The 14,888-nt window shown below is 38.0% G+C and overlaps 1 protein-coding gene across 1 annotated transcript in view; it reads right to left on the reverse strand.

Annotated features, from left to right (window-relative positions):
* The window catches only part of GFRA1 (GDNF family receptor alpha 1), a 153,273-nt gene that overhangs the window by 12,033 nt on the left and 126,352 nt on the right, over window positions 1-14,888 (reverse strand). The gene's annotated exons all lie outside the window — the stretch shown is intronic.

The following is a 14,888-nucleotide window of genomic DNA, read 5'->3' on the forward strand; positions in this document are numbered from 1 at the left end:
CGGTCATACAGCTACGCCCTCCCCTCCTCTGCCTTATTTACACTTTTCAAGCCCATTTCCTTACAGCCCCAGTTGTGTGACTATGTCGCATTAAATCATGGCATTATTTAGAGATATTTTTTTTTCCTTTTAAAATAATTCTGTCTTGAACAGCTGTGATTTGCATTAATTGGTGAATTTGGCATTTTTGCCACAACCTGCTCTCCAGAAGTGCCACTGAAATTAAAATTTAAAGCATTTTCTCCCCATTCCTCTAATCCTGTAGCTGAATTCTGCAGGTGCACAGACATATCCTCAGAATGGGCAGGGCTGAAATTTTAGTGAAGTTGCCACAGTACTTGCCTCAACATCAATGTTCCTTTCTAGTACTGAAAATATCATTCCAGATAAAAATATCAGAGAGATTATTTTTAAATAATGCAATTAAATTTACCACGGTGAGTCTATAACAAAACCAGGCTATAGCATACTGTGGCCTTGACAGGCAGCTCTTCCCCAGGAATTCAGCCAGAGCCACAAACATAACATGAAAAAATTTACCCCAATAGTTAATGTTCTGGCAAAGTTCAAAGCCACTGAACACAGGATTTTTTTAAAAGCAAAATGTAAGAATTCAGCTTTAAGCATAGCTGCTAGCTGCGTCTATAATAATTTTTATTTTCATTAGAATATATGCCATTATACTTGTGTAGAAAGAGATTCAAATTCACTGTTAGCACTCCTGATTAATAAATTTTGATAGCATTTTAATTTCTTAAACTGAATTAATATCATAAAATCTTGACTGTTGACATTTTATTTTTCTACGACAAGCATATGTTTCAACAGATTTAAGTCATGACTGAAAAAAATAAACGTCCAGCTGTCCCTGTCCACAGATCTCCATTAGCTGAGCTAGACCTTGGTTTGTCCTGTCAGCTTCCTAAACATTATTAAAAGGCCCTTGCAGTATGGATCTTAAAACTCAATACTTGCAAGAGAGTTTGATGTAACACCTACATTCATTCTTCCCTTGCTGAAGTGAGTGGAGGAGAGAAAAATTATCCCTTCTCAAAAACACTAGGAGTGAAATCCTAACACTAATTCTCTTTAATGAGCTATACTATAGTGGCCTACACTTTAACGGATGATGTTATAGTGCCCTTCCTCATACCCATTATTTACACGAACACGATGCTCTCACACACAACAGTTACGCTGTAATTAATGATGCTCTTCAAATAAGCAGAGAAATTCTCACGTAAGAGGAGTCTGCAGAATCCTGACCTTATTCTTCATGGCCCTGATCACAGTGCACCCCCAGGAATCCTTCCACTGGCCAGGTAGCAGCAAGTGAAAATGAAAAGTAACTCCCTAATATCATCTGCGTATATGGCCTCAAATTTGAGCTCAGTAAGAAGCACTAAGAATTTTTTTTCCCATCACTGAAACAGTTTCTTAGACACAGAAAGTATTATGAATGTTAAATGTTTAACAATTATAACCCTATTAAAACAAATCTGAGCCTATAATAACCAGATTATGCAAATAATTATCAGATTATGAAAAATTGTATTCACAGGATGTGATCCTGCTTTGTTTCATCACAAAAATCATTCACAGAAGGACAGAAGGCTTACATTTCTGTTTACATTTAATAAGCCAGAAAATACAAACAGAGACGAATGCTAATAATGCAAGTAATGGAGATCAACGGGATCACTTTGAGTATATTTTGTAAGGTTTCCATTGTAAGGTTTCCACTGAAGTGGAAGAAGCTTTTAAAGATTTATTGTAAGTAGTTTGCCTACTTTTTGAAGTATTATGTTGTGGCAGACTGGATAGTTCAGGGGATTATTAATGGGATATACAGCCTTATATTCTGAGGTAGCTAGTTTAATCTAGCTCAGGTCAATACTGACAACTATTCTGTAGTATTTTTGAAATGAGGAGGCGGTTCTGGAGCACTTCTTCTCTTAAGAGGACAGGTTCAATGCACAAAAGTGGCACTAATTTGCACCTCAGGCAGTGCACTTCATCAAAGAGACTGAAGAATTAATGGGATATAGGTTTATAACGTTGCAAAGCACTCAGGATGTTTCCCCATGCCCTTCATTTCCCTTTCTGGGAGATGAACTCCTCTGTTAAAAAGGGACAAGTCCTCCTTATACCCTCAGATTTTTCTAATTCCATTGCAAACCCTACAAGAAAAATCTTGAAGGTGCCCTGCGCTACCAAATTTTAACATCTCAAGAGAGAGATTAGAAGATTTCACCTAGAAAAACATCTTGAGAGTGCTATCTGAAGAGAATCTTGATTGACGATGGCTGGCAGCAAATATTTCCCTGAATGCATAACAGTTTTATTAATAGTTCTGGACCGAGCTGAGGCAAGTAGAAAACAGCACCAAGTGAGGGGTGTGTTTTGTCGTCTACCTACTCATGCATCTAATACTCACAAGCATCAGCTTTGTCTTACTAGGAAGCTTCAGTGTCAATATGTTGTCATCAAGTTTCCAAAGAGGAAGCATTCTGAAAAAATACATCTGGGTGTGTGTCAACTACAGCAACAACATTGTGTTCCTCCTACCTCCAGACCAGTGGGTGGAAAGTCAGAACTAAGCATTACTGGAGATGAGGGATGAGTATAATGAAGACTATGTCTACTGTATATAAATGTATATTGTATATATGCAGGCTGCATATACACACCAGCACTGACACTGCATGAGAGAAGTGAGTTTAATGGGTTGAAGAGCTGCCACTTTCAGTGGCCAAGATGGGATTAGCCTCTCTAGTATTTGAGAGCAGTGTGCTTAAAAGGGATCTGGGGTATCACTGTGCTGCTCACACCCAGTGGCCACTTGAACACCCCAGGACATTACATTTCTGATACCCTGTGCATGGATGAACGTAATTGCACTACAACAGGCTTTGCACATAACAAAGGGCAGCAGATGATGGACGAGGACTTGCAGAGCACATAGGAGCAGATGCGTCTCACTGGCTTGGAGATTATTTTGGAGTTGCAACTTTGCCAGTTGCTCTCTTTAAATGTTAATGAAACATCAGAGTCCAGGCCCCTGTTACGCTGACGTGAGCCAGCATGACTCAATTTCAGGGGCTGTCCCTGGGATGGGGACCCAGGGCCACCAGTTCAGCTTCCAAAGAGCAGAGCTCTCTCAATAAGGGCACTTACCAAAGAGTTGTACTGCTCCTAAATACAACATTGTATCTGAGCCATCAGCCTGAAGGTGAAAAGCCTCTGCTTAATTAATGCGTCCTAAGTATCCTCATTAAGCTGTTCTCTGGCTATAGACTGTGTGTGTTTTTTATCTAAACCTTTTCAGTTGTGCCTGTAACAATCTGAGTTTCTCATCTGCAAATAACCGTGACTGAATACTTAGGAATAATCAGGAAATCTTAATTAAAAGTAATAGGGGTTAAGCCAACTTTTGATGAGAGCATGATTCCGCAGATAGTTGCAAGAATTTGTCAAACTAATTACGTTCAAAATCAGTATAAAAAAAGGGCAATTTTTCCTCCTGAATTTGCATTTGACTTCTGAAATTGTATATAGGCAGTTAGTTCCCTGCAGGAACAGATCCCTAAATTCGCTCTCACAACCAGATAATTACAGTGCACATGTGACTGAAGCGTGCAGAGCAGCATACTTACATAGAATTCATTATATCATGGTCCTCAGATACATGCAACTTTTAATGCACTATTTTTTTCTAAAGGAGGGAAGCAATTTTTAAAAAACATACTAAAGACTGATGATCAGAACTTTTTAATATTTGTGCAAACACGAATATAACACTGCTTTGCTTTCCTCTGTGCACACTTAATTTATATGCCCGCTTACCCAACTCTGCACAAATTAGGTACTTAGGACTGCAGGTAGCTATTTAGATCCTACCTGGTACACATCTTACCTGCCATGTACATAAAAACTTTGAACGCACACATTTCAAATCTGACCATGAATGCAGTACATCCAAATGTTTATGTGTGTGTGGTAATGCCTATCTTGCCTTGAATTAGAGGTAACTTGAGGCTTCTGAAAATGTCAAGCTGGAAAAATAAAGTACTACCATGTAATGCAGCATTTAGTAAATTACTGCCCTGAATACCTAATTCTGTTTTAAGAAAGACATGAGGGAGGATAATCCTATAATTCTTTAGGACACACGCTGAGTGAACCTATGAAAAAATACCCTGCATTATGCACAACAGTCAGTCTGTTTACTTGTGGCTCACAGAAACAGCTAAGCACACAGGAGGGCTTAACCTGAGGTGGGATTATTAGGCCAAATCCACTGATTAGAACTACAATTTGGTGTGAAACAGTTAGGCTCTCCTCCAAAGTACAGACTAAAATAAACTTTTTGAACTCCTACCGATTTTGAAGGGAAAGGAACTGAAATGGGTGACAGCATCTCATGTTCTGGAACTCAACAGCAAGTTGAAAACTGCTGTAGAGCAGGTAGTTTGAGGGTACAGTAGAGATCTATTACTCGGGTAAGACAGCTGATTAGGAGTCATAGGGACAAAAAGTAAGTAGGAGATAAAGGGTGTGATTTATTACCAGTATTTGATTACTAATGTACAGTGAAGACTATGAGTAAAATGAGCAGAGAGTTTAAAAGTAGAACAAAAATATATTTCTGTTAGATGTTTTGCTGCAATTAATTTTTTATTAAGAGTATATGTTAGCCAATTTGCTTAAAAAGGCTGTTTTTCATTTTCTGTCCTATAAACTTGACTACTTTAAGAATTTAGGCATGTTATGGAAAACCTTCCAAATTTGAGCTCTTTCACATTATAATATTTTTGCAGCTATGCTGCCTTGTCACCAATGTATGATTTAGAATGATTACTTATTATTGTATTCTAATTTCCATTGGGCTTTTCTATATTTCATTTGCTGCTGCTTACAAGGAAGAAACTACTCCTAAAAAATCTTTTTGATTACCACTGAAATGCTTTTGATCATATCTGCCACATGATAACTGTGAGCCTGGGTAGTTCATTATTTAAGAACAGTAGTTTATGGGTTACATAGAAACATCAAAGAATGATGCGTATATATGTAAGGAGAAATTGGTAATTACAACGTACACTTAAGGGATAATTCCAGTGTACACAACTGTAGAGTTATTTCATTTTTACAAGTGTATAAACAAAAGCAGAATTTGATTAGGCAGTGTGATTGCCTCTTTAGACTCAAATGACTTTATATGCGTAAACGTACTGCATGTACTTGGGTTTGCTGTTGGCAGAGGAAGGCAATGTATCCTCTTTAATCAAGGATAAGGAAGCAGGGTTGCCTCAGAATTTTTTCCCAAATCAAAATACAGATCTACTCCATTCTGTTAATTGCACCCCAGTATGGCCACAATCCCCAGCTCCTTCCCCCTTCTCCACTGGAGCTTCCAAGGCAGCCAAGCCAGTGACGGCATGGTGACTCCTCCTGTCACCTCTGTAGAGGCTCAACATCCCTTAACATCCCTCCTGATCAGTCTTGTGCAGTCTTTTTTTCTCCCTGAATCTGCATTTAGCCATTATATCATTAGAGGAAATATAGAAAAATGTACACTGATAAATTTTACACCAGAGTAAGTCTATGAGGCAGTTGAGTGCCCAAAGATTACAGTACAGATCTACAAGAAGAACGGACACACACACACGAAATATAAAGAAAGGAGAGACAGAAAAAGGTTTTAATAGAGACTAATGGTTAACTGGAAGTGAGGATTCAGAGATGGAAGAGATTGGCCAGTAAATTGAGAATAATAGTGTAACAAAAATAGGCAGTACTAGGGAGTCTCATAAATAGGCAGAACTAGTCTTGGTTCTCATTTCCCGAAGGGGAATTTTCCTCCACTATAAAATAGTATATTTCTTGAATTTCTATTATTTCTAATAGGGAAGATTTCCAAGAGTACAGGAAAGTGTTTAAAAAAGGTCTTCATGTTCAGAGCTGCTATCTGTGTATGAGTTTAAGGGAATCTATCTCTCTAAAAGCAGTGTGATTTTCTTTGCTGGTACTGCAGAGATGTTTAGGCCTCCAGAGGAAAGGTTACAGTTCTGTGCCAGGGAAAGTAATGTTGCCACAAGACTGAGTATAAGAAGATGAACAAAGCTGCCACATCCAATTCCACAATTGGCATGTTCTGCAAGATGCATAAAAGGACAGAATATGGCAAATGCCTTCAAGGCCATTTTCATCCAGTGGGTAACATCAGGTTATCCTTTCTACTTTTCTGAGCGCTGGAGTACTCAAATTCATACATCCTCTTCAAATGCTTTAATTCTACTATATTCTTCATAATGATTCAGCTAAAACCAGCAACAAAGCAGTCCAAACACTTGAAACTACTAAGAAATAGACAATTAAACATGTGCACAAGGCTCCTGAGCCTTGTGGAAACTCTATTTGCCTGATACCTGCTCAGGACCTACCACGACAGGGCAGTGGCTTCTGCACACTACCTAAGTCTTACCTTCTTTAAGATTATTTTGGATTGAAAATACACCAGAGCTGTGAGCGTAAGACAGTGAACTTTAATCAACACTTTGCTGTAGCAGTAGAGAGAATGTGATCAACTACTTGTCCCAAAGAACAGTAGGCTTGCTGTGCTCTAGGAAATAGATAGCTGATGTACGCAAACAACCTCTTGGTTATTAAGAAACACAGAAGTCTCCAGAAATGTCTGCAACAAGCAGCCTGCAAGAGCCAATGAGGGTGACAGTAAGTCAGAGAATTATAGCCCAATTTGTACACAGTAATCATCCACGAGCTGTTCTCTACCCACTCATGTACCCAAGGACTCGTAAGAATACCAGGGAACAAAGGTTTTGGGAAAAGACTCTGGGGTGGGCAGCTCCACAACACTACTTCAGTATCTGAGACCATCTCTCCAACCCCTGGGGATTTCAGGGAGCAGGGCAAGCAAGGAGGGAAACCTCATGACCCTGCACCAGGATTGTGCACGACGCCTCTGGGAGTGAGTCTTCTCCCCCATGGAACGAGGAGGTTGTGCAACAAATTGCTATGCTGCTCCCCTGACTTCTCACCCCTTCTGCACCATCCCCCTACAAGATGGAGAAGGCATGTAATTCGTAAAACTGTATGCATCTGTGATTAAAATGCTTCACTATCCAAAATTATTTAGCCTCCACACTGTCATTTTTCTTAAACTGTCACACTACAAAACAAAAACATCAATATCTGCTTCAATAACAGTGTATAAAAATACATTTCAATTATAAAAATCTTCTGAAGTCCTTTTGCTTGCCTAGCAACTAGCAATTCTTTGCAAATATGGCAGAATTGATAAAGAAAGATTTTATTTGTTAAGTTTTGATCTATTCTGGCAACTGCCGAGCTATCTTCATACTTCAGAAATAAACATCTCTGTATTGACAACTGCATCAATTATCTGACATAGTACCAGTCTTTTACTTCGGTTTTCCTCACGTTATCTCTGTGGATATACTTTCTGAGGATAACGTAGTACATTAACATGGTTTATAAAAGTAAAATATTTATTGTTTCTAGAGCACTCAAATACACTATGTGGTTTTCAGAATAAAGAAAGGCTGTGAGGTGATATTGTAGCTTCACAGAAGTTAACTGTAATTCATTGGGTTTTTAAGGTCAGAAGTAGCATTTCATTATGAGCCTGTGGAACAGCTGGGATGATGGGAGTCTGGTCTGTAAGTAGGACTCCTGCAAGCTATTCCTATTAAAATAAAAAAGTACTAATGATTTCAAGGATTCTATTCTTGTTCCTCCTTCCATTAGAAACCCTGGTGGCATGGTGGCTTTTGCCTGTTCTTGTTTTGCAACAGGGCCAGCCTGCTGGCATAACCAGAGTTACTTGCACTTGGACAAGTGGAAATGGAAGCAGAGTCATGGCAAAAACCAAGTATTTGCAACAGCAAACTGTATGCCTTAAAGAAAGCACTTTGTCAAGTCCCATAAACGTACCATATATTATGAACTATACTTCCAAAGACAATATGATTAAACATCTACCATCACAGTGCAATGACCTAGAATTTTTATTAGTAGTTGTTATGCCTTAAAATTAAATTATAATACTGTACTCTGTTTTATGGCTGTTTTTTTGCAGGCTATAGTGAGCTATCTGTTTTGAAAGGGAAATACATGATGGACTAGATATTTGATTGAGAACTAAAATTGGCTGACATTTGGAATGCCTTCAGTATGATGAAGAACCACATAAAGTAATAACACGGGCTATGAATAGTTTGATTTGGCTTATCTGATGTGATCCAATTTTCTGATTCCGGTTTATTCTAGCACTTTGTATTTTTGTGGGTATTCCTATAAAAGGATACCAATGTGAAATGTAGAAACAACTGTGGCTTAGGGGAACATTGCAAATGCTACATCTGCTTTTAGTAGCAATAATTTGCAAAATTCTTTCTGAGGACAAAAACTATAATCTGTCCATAGAAATTTCAATTTTCTTTAAAGGTGTGTAGCACATTTTAATAAAGTTGTATTTTTGTAAGTCATTAAATTGGTTTTTAGTAACCTCATACTCATTTTCAATTGAACAATTATTAAACTATAAAACAAAATTGCATGATTCCTAAAACTGTAGTCTGGAGTTTTACTGTCTGCTATAAAGCGCTGTATTATTATAATACACTAAAGATGCTCAGACTATTAAAACTTTTTTTAAATGAACTGTAAAATATTTTATCATTGATGAAATAATTCCAGAGTATTATTCTCTCCAGCAGTATATATGCACAATATTTTGGTATAATGAAAAGAATGCTAATCTAAACCCCATAATTTAAACTGTAATTCTAATATGCAAAATAAACCACTGCGCTGTCTTTCAGTAACAGAATTTTATTACACCTGACTTCCAACATTAAGAGTGTTTCATCAGAGTACTGATCATTAAATACAAGGTCCAGTCTCACAGAGGGCTGTACATGCGAAAGAGACTGGCTGTTAATCAGTGTACATCTGTGAAGCTCTGATGGTAACACCAGAGATGTGCTGACTTACACTGTGAGAGTGTTTTAGCCTGTATTTTACTCCACAAATGATTACTGATCATGCAAGGGGCCCGGTATTCAACTAAGAAGTTCAACCAAGGCTGGTAAATGAGAACAATTTCCTACTGACTACTGATGGCTGATGTCTCATAGCGACGCTGACACTATGATACATCTGAGCCTATAGGGTATGATACTTGGCTACATCCTCAAACTGTTCCTTTGATGTTCAAAAGAGAGGTGCAAGACTCCCTGTACTTTGAAATTAATCAGCTGTATTAATCGGATCTTTTAACTTCAGCAGGATTTCAACAAGCTTGAAAATGATCCATCTTGGGTGGTCCTGAAAGTCTTTGGCAAAGATGGTGATGAACCTAAGCTCAGCCTTGCTCCGAGTCGGAGCAGTCTCCATGATCATACCATGGGTACATATCTATATATACGTTCACTGCAAAGCAGCCCTTTGCCACTGAGGTCCACTGTTGGCACAGGAATGCTGGTGGAGTGCTGATCTCTTCCCTGCCTGTGAGCACCAAGACTGCCATACAGATCGAAACCCCAAACCCGTCCCTCGCTCAGGGTGACCTGACTGACCTTCTCTGGTTCTGTCTGAAAAGTGCAACAGACGTGTCGTAAATGCATACAATTTCAGGGAATTTTATACTCCCACATTTTTGAGGACCCACTCCAGCATGGTGCTGAAGCAAACAAGGATTAACTTTGCTGAAATCAATGTCGATGAAATCAGTGGACAAAACTGTCTCTGTTTTGGTAAAACACAGAATTTTGTTCAGTGCTCCCCAAATTAGGAGTATAAAATTAAAGATGAAACTTGAAATTATCCCTGGCTGTCAGATTTTACTCTGAAGATGCAAAGCATTCAAGACTTCCTTAGGTACAACGGAATTGCTACTGGAGCAAATTAAAGATGTTGCTTTTTCAGAAGAAAATCTGCCAATAGGTGTCCTGTAAATCACTTGTACCAGCAGGCTGACCCCATTATGTCAGCTAATCCTGGAACTACAGGAGGTAAATTTAAATCTTTTCATTTGAAACATTTAGTCAATATTCTTTTTTCTATTTTTTTTTTTTTTTATTTTGTTCAGGCACAGCATTGGGAGTTTTATATTCCTGTCCATCTTTTGCCCCAGACTATAACTTTCTGCTTAGTTGCAATGCCTGGAGGAAGAGGTCCAAGTACAACTTCTCCCAAGGGACAAAGCAAACGGGGCATTTGAAAGGACTTGTTTTCACAAAAGAAACAGAAAGATCACAGGCTGTGGGAAGGGATGGGGAGAAGAGGGTGCCAGACATATGGGCGAACTAATACTGGTCCACAGGGGATAAATCAAGGTCCCTTTGTCTCTATTCCAGAGTAAAGTCTCGAATTAATACTGGTCCACAGGGGATAAATCAAGTTCCCTTTGTCTCTATTCCAGAGTAAAGTCTCAGCAGATGTACCGTCCCCTCATCAACAACACACCTACATGCTGCCCGCGGTTCCTGCTTACCTTCACCCACCACCCAATTACCAGCCCTGAAGCTCCACACCCGCTGTGTCTTGATCCTCAGAACACTATGCTGATGCTTTTAACCCTCTCCAAACACCTACACTATGCTTTATAATAATAATATTTAGCACACAGGAAGCTACATTAATTACAGACAGTACTGCAAACACCAGATTAGCAGATCCTTACAAAGTGCTGAAGATCTGCAACAGAACAGACCTACAAGGGAAAAGCATGGTCATTTTCAGCCTGTGAGTCATGTTTGAGTCCTAGTCTCCCCAGAGAACTGCGAGCACTGTCTCCTGTTCTTGTCCTGAAACTCACCATAATAGATATTTTTTAAAGTCCCAAGTTTATGTGGAGTTATGTGGATTTGTGGAAGAACAGCTTGTGATATGACCCATGTCTATTCTAAACACTCGCTGATCTTACATGTAAATAGAAAGAATCAACATATTTAAGTCTCTAGATTTCACTTTTCCTCCTTGTTCCCCACAAAATGTCTGAGCTCTTTAATTCCTATCTCATAATTTTTTAATTTTGCTGCTGAGAGAACAAAGTCATTCACATACTGGACTTGACTGAAAAGTACTTGCCTTCAGCCTGAAGGGCCATGTGTCTCAATTACATGTACCCACTGCTCACACTTCTTCAAAAGCAGAAAAACTTTAAATTCTCTCTGAATGCTGAACTAAGGTTAACTGGAGCAAGACATTTATAACAAACATGAGAAAACAAAGTGCAGAACTAGCTAAGGAGCTGATAGATTTCGATATATAAATTTAGATTTAAGTGTCCTTAACCATCTTGACTTCTATCATTTTTGTCCCTTGCAAAATGTCCTCTAAAATATTACAGCAAACCCAGTATGAAAATCTTAGGTTTTTTATTTATCTCTGATGATGATGGAGTAACAATTTGTCTAATCCTGTCTAATCTATCACTTGGAGTTTATTTCATTACCATCTTTCAGTTCCATGTGTCTCTCCTAAATGCAAAACCAGCATTTTTCTTGAAGAATACATGGTGTGAGTACACATCCAAACTCATTCTTTTGTTCTTTTCAAATAATCCAACATGACGGTTCAAGCAGCGGTGGTAGAACATGAGACTGAAAGACCATAACCATTTTTTGACTGGCCTACTGAAAACAAGTTACAATTGAGAATGAAGGATGAACAAATATGTCAGTTAAATAGAAAACATCAGAGCAAAGCAATCAAAAAAAAAAAAAGATAGGGATGGCAATTACTTAATAAAATATGCCTGCATAAGGAGAACACTGTTGGCATTCACCCTCTTTTTGTTCACAATATTTTATAAATTATTTTTAAGTGGTGCTAGGATCCTTTTCAAGCTGTCAAGCACCTTGCTTGAATTCAATGCTTGAATTCAGAATTTTGTATAAACTAACTGCTATTTACTCTCTGTGTTTAGCAAACTTTGTTAGAAGCTAGGTTTGTAGAAGAGTTTATATGATGCTTGATGAAGTTAAGCATCTTCCTAGCAAAGCTGGAGTGCTGATTTAATTTAGGGAAAGAAAGAAAGAGTATATTACACAAATCCATGCATATGAAAACATAAAAGAAGCATAAACATAAAATAAAAATAATTTAAAATTAAATTAAAACTAAACATAAAATAAGCATATGTATTAGAAATCAATATTTCTCTGTATTGATTTGAAATAAGAAAATACCACCATAATGGGAAAACTTTAAATTCTTGCAGTCTTGGTAAATTGAAATGAAGAACAATTTCTAAACAGCATGACTGAAAAAAAATTATTTCAAAGTCCAAACCTTCAAGGGCTATTTGAAATAAATATCGAGTACAGGTAAACAAAGAGTATCTCATTATTTTCTTTAAGCATTCACAACCCTTCCCAGTCCCAGGTTTGCATGTGTGCAGAAGAACATGGCACAGCGACAAAACCCTGAGCGTATTCTTGCTTTTCATACAACCATTCTGAACAAGTCAGAAAAAAAAATGTATCAAAAACTGTTCAGCCAGCAACACTCTTGGCAGATTGGGTTAGTGCCCCGTATTTTGCAACCCCAGGAGGTTAGTATTTGTTCATTTCTATGGCAATTTATACTAATCAATCACTTCCTGCTCTTTCTTCCCTTACTGTATTTATTTCTATGGCAATTTATACTAATCAATCACTTCCTGCTCTTTCTTCCTTCACCCTATTTTTAAACCAGCTAACTAGGATATGCAGCCACGTAGCATCTCAGTGATCATTTCCTTATCCCCTCTCTGCCATTGTCTTTCTGTGCTGAGACTAATGCTTTTAATTTGACTTTTCACAGCGTTTAGGCTATATTGCCTTTTTGAAACCTTTCAGCTCAACTGCTAAGCACACAACAAAGCCCTTCAGATTGCTTTTGGTCGTACTAGTTCATGTTTTGAAAATACTACAAAGGCATATTTTTCATGGGAGGAGAGCCTTGGAATGAATACCCTTCTCCAAGAGCGATATGAATGCCTCCAGTTCTTTTGTAAAATTTGCATTGCGGTTTAAGTCCCACATGCAAAGTGGCACCATACTGTCCAACAAACACAGGTTTCTTTTTAAAAAATTGTGGGCTTGTTTTGGTTCTATTCATAAGTTGTTTTTTTTTTAAAAAAAATACATTAAAATATAAGAGCTTTGCTCTTCATGTTCCAGTTCTGACACAAGGAAGTAGCAAGCCCCAGAATGTTGTATTTCACAAGAATAAAACTACTTGACTCACGTAACTTCAGTGACCTTTCAGTGCAAACTTATCTATAGTTTCTACAAAACAGCAGAGATCATTTATTTGAAAGAAGCTGTTTTTCCTACAGACCTCTACGTCTTGTGTCAAGTATATCAGGGGTGCACCTGAAGTTGTAACAGAGCTTTAAACCAGCGCTGATAAACGCACGTGGGATGTGACTTCAAAATGCCAGAGTAACAGGAGCAAGGACAAGATAGAACTTCATTAATTTTCAAAATACTGGAACATCTATTCAGCCTTGAGGAACATTTGCAAATCAAACTGAATCCAATGAGATTTGTGATCGCTTGCCATTTCTTCAGTTCATTATTTATCATGTGTACTTTGGTAGCATCTGGAGGCCTTACTCTATAGGGGACTGTACAAGCACTGAAGGAGAGCGTGCTCCCATAAAACAACATTTTAATGTAACATGAAGTGAATTAATAATATCCCATCAAGGTCTTGATTTAAATATAAGATGTGCCAAGTTACAGGTTTAAAAGGTTACATAACATTTTAGCATATTCTATTTGGTCAAGTGACCATACAGAAATATTATCTCCCCTTCATCAATAACTTACAGAGCTTAACAAATAATGAATGCAGAGGTACGAAAACCAGATTTAACCAGAAGGACCTAAGCTCAACACCTCCTACCATTAACCCCACACTTTGTGACTCCATAATGCCTCTAATAAATGTTAATTCATATGCAATGAGCTAAGGCAAAATAAATGGAAAAACCAGGAAAGGATGAAGATGTGAGAGTGGTGCAGGAAAAATTAAGAAGCAAAATACATTTCCGAGGGAAACAAATTGTCCATTTTAGTGTACATGGAAACTTTGATACAGTTTAATGCAAAGAATATAAAATCAATTTTTTAAAAGTAAGTGAAATGTGAAAGCTATGAGTGTGGAGGAGTTTGGCAATCCAGAAAAGAAGTATCATAATACCAGATGAGACCTTAAAACTTGGACACTTTCATTTGCGTCACATAGCAATTTTCCTTCTGTAAGACAAAAATAAATAGGCCAAGCTCATCTAACCCTTACCTAATTTTGAGTGCAGACCACCAGAAATTTTTATAACCCCTGCCCTAAGGATGTTTTCATCTCACATTTCCTATTACCACTTTCCTGCCTCGATTTTGCAGTTGTCTCCTGCCCAAGCTCTTCAAACTTTCTAAGAGCTGCACACACCCTTCAGCAAGTGACAAGCCTCTTTAAACCCAGAATCAATGACGCACCGTGAAGAGCTTAATTGAAATGTCAAAAAAAATCGCTACAGCCATTGGCCAAAACGACTTCACGACCTTGACTCCCAGCTCAGGAAAGTACCTGATTCAAAACAGCTTCTATCTTTGTCCAGCTTCTACACCATGTAGTTTGTAGCAACACATATTCTCTGATATCTAGACCTACTCGGCCAAAAAACCTCTTAAATTTACTGCCAATAACATAAGAAAGGAGGCAGCAGGACATGCTAGCTGACATTAAGAGTTCCCACTGCATTTGGATTACTCAGGGTATTAATTTAATCTGACATATGCTGGCAGGGACTGGAGAGTGGCACATTCATATCTAAACCTGTGATAACAAAT

Source organism: Calidris pugnax, unplaced genomic scaffold, assembly GCF_001431845.1.
Source record: "Calidris pugnax isolate Ruff unplaced genomic scaffold, ASM143184v1 scaffold4, whole genome shotgun sequence".
NCBI classification, from domain to species: Eukaryota; Metazoa; Chordata; class Aves; order Charadriiformes; family Scolopacidae; genus Calidris; species Calidris pugnax.